Source organism: Pistacia vera, unplaced genomic scaffold (genome assembly GCF_008641045.1).
Source record: "Pistacia vera cultivar Batoury unplaced genomic scaffold, PisVer_v2 Contig679, whole genome shotgun sequence".
In the NCBI taxonomy this organism is placed as follows: domain Eukaryota; kingdom Viridiplantae; phylum Streptophyta; class Magnoliopsida; order Sapindales; family Anacardiaceae; genus Pistacia; species Pistacia vera.
Genome location: NW_022196533.1, coordinates 819,946 through 822,566, shown reverse-complemented (window position 1 = coordinate 822,566; position 2,621 = coordinate 819,946). Strand labels below are relative to the sequence as shown.

The window sequence follows — 2,621 nt, the reverse complement described above, 5'->3', positions numbered from 1 at the left end:
AATGTCTGATATAGTCCATCCAATCGTTGATTTATGCTCACTTAACACTCAAATCAACCACTCTTCCTCCAATTTACTCAGCCTTGCATTGATGATCACTAGAAAGACTTCTGATTCACCAAGATATACATATTTGAGGTGAGAAGATAAAGGCTTCAGTTCAAGTTTTGGAGGTTCTTCCATTCTTGCCTTTTCCATCTCTTTTTCAATGTCAAAATCTTCAAATTCTGGATCTTGGCTTGCGTTAATCGGTTGAAGTGCTTCCAAAAGCCCAGCATACTCATTCTTCACCGACTCATCTACCATTATTGTTTTTTATTGGGCAATGCAAGTTCTAAAGGTAGTTGAGGGGTGCTTTCTTCAATAGCATCTACTACTAGTCTATCCACCAAGTCTACACTAAAGCATGAATCTGACTCTGATGGAAATTTCATGGCCTCAAAGACGTTAAATGTCACTGTTTCATCTTGGACCCTTAAAAGCAATTTCCCTTCATGTACATCAATTAAGGCTTCCGGTGGCAAGAAATGGTCGCCCTAAGATGAGAGGCATTTCCTTGTCCTCTTCCATGTCCAGCATTACAAAGTCTGCAGGAAAGATGACTTTGTCCACCTTAACCAGTACATCTTCAACTATGACCCTCGGATGATTGATGGATCTATCTACAAGCTGCAAAGATATGGTCATTGGCTTCACTTCACTAATCCCTAGTCTCTTGAAGACAAAAAAAGGCATTAGATTAATGCTTGCACCTAGATCACATAAAACTCTATCAAATGTAATATCTCCTATAACACAAGGAATAGTGAAACTCCCTAGATCCTTGAGTTTCGATGGAAGCTTCTTCTGCATAATGGCACTGCATTCCTCCGTAAGCATCATTGTTTCCTCCTCTTCTAACTTCCTTTGTTTGATAGAATTTCCTTGAGGAATTTTGCGTAGCTCGACATCTATTGGAAGGCATCTCCAAAAGGAATGTTAATATATAGTTTTTTAAATATCTCAATGAATTTCGTGAACTGCTTATCCTGGTTTTTCTTTCTGAGCCTCTGAGGAAAAGGCACATAAGGGGTGTGATGTGCCAACTCTGGTGGTATCTTAGGAAATGGCAATTTTTCTTTCTTTTGCCTTGGCCTCACTTCCCTCTTTGATTCTTCTTCCTTAGGACTTGTTGGCTTCTCTTTAATAATGATCTCTTCGTCGACTTCTTCATCAAAATCTTCCTTGTCTTTTGGTGGGCTCTCTTCTTTCCCTCTTTGTTCCACCTCTTCCAATATTGTTCCACTCCGTAGAGTTATTACATTCGCTTGTTCACGTGGATTTGTCATTGTGTTGCTTGGTAGGGAACCCTGTGGTCGCTCATTCAGCTTTTCAGCTATTTACCCCACTTGTACCTCCAAGTTTCGAATGGACGCCCCTTGGTTTCTAAAAGTTGCCCTCATCTCACTCATGAAACCTGTCGTCTCTTGCATGAATTTCTCGAACATATCCTCCAATTTTGACAATCTTTGATCCCCTGGTTAATTATTCACCCCTACTTGATTTTTTGGCACTGTTCTTCGATTCCATTGGTTTTTCTACTGATTCTGATTTCCCCAAGACAAGTTTGGATGATTTCTCCAACTAAGATTGTACGTGTTGGAGAAAGGATTGTTCTGTTGTCTCTAATTCCCTGCCAAATAGTTGACTTGTTGTGATGATGATAAAGCTAAAGCAAAGGTGTTCCCCACTAACATTCATTGCTCGCATGGTTACCTGCACAAAAATCACATGTCAGTTGAGGTGTTTGAATAGAATTCACTTGCATACCTCCTAATTGCTTCTGAAGTACTGTAAGTTGGGCTGAAATGGTCGTGTAAGCATCAACTTCATGAATACCCATAGACCTCTTCGACTGCATTCTCTCATTGCGTCTCTGATAGTTGTTACTTGCCAAGACTTCAAGTAACTCATAAGCTTCTTCAGGTGTCTTGCTTTGCAATACTCCTCCAGATGCTGCATCCACCATCGTTTAAACATTTATCATCAACCTATTATAGAACATTTGGACTTGCATCCAAACTGGAAAACCATGGTGTGGACATTTTCTCAGCAATTCCTTATATCTTTCTGAAGCTTTATAAAGTGATTCAGTCTTTTCCTGTAGAAATGATATGATATCATTTCTCATCTTTGCAAATTTCGCTAGAAGGAAGTATTTAGTCAGGAACTTTTGTGCCAATTCATTCCAAGTTGTGACTGTTCCTGGTGGTAGTGCCATTAACCATCCCTTTGCTTTATCGCTTAACGAAAAAGGAAATAATCTTAATCTGATGGCGTCATCTGACACTCCATTTGACTCAAAGGTATCGCAAATCTCTAAGAAGTTTGCACTGTGTGAATTTCGATCTTCCTTCAGATCTCCCTTAAATTGTATAGACAGTTGGATCATTTGGATGATTGTCGGCTTTATTTCAAAGTTGTTGGCTTGCACTGGTGACCAATCATACTTGGACTACTAACATCAATGGAGGGCATTGAAAATTCCCTCACCGTTCTATTTTCTGCCATCTCAATGACTATCGCCTCTCGTTCTCTTCTTTCTCTGTTAAGTCTTCTTGCGGTTTTTTCAATCTCTAGAT

At 39.6% G+C, this 2,621-nt stretch overlaps 1 non-coding gene across 1 annotated transcript; it reads left to right on the top strand.

The window, feature by feature from the left end:
• Positions 1–2,066: 2,066 nt before the first annotated feature.
• On the top strand, positions 2,067–2,173 carry LOC116113465. Its single transcript, XR_004125416.1, has one exon. It is a non-coding gene; the product is annotated as a small nucleolar RNA R71 (small nucleolar RNA).
• The last annotated feature ends 448 nt before the right edge of the window (positions 2,174–2,621 follow it).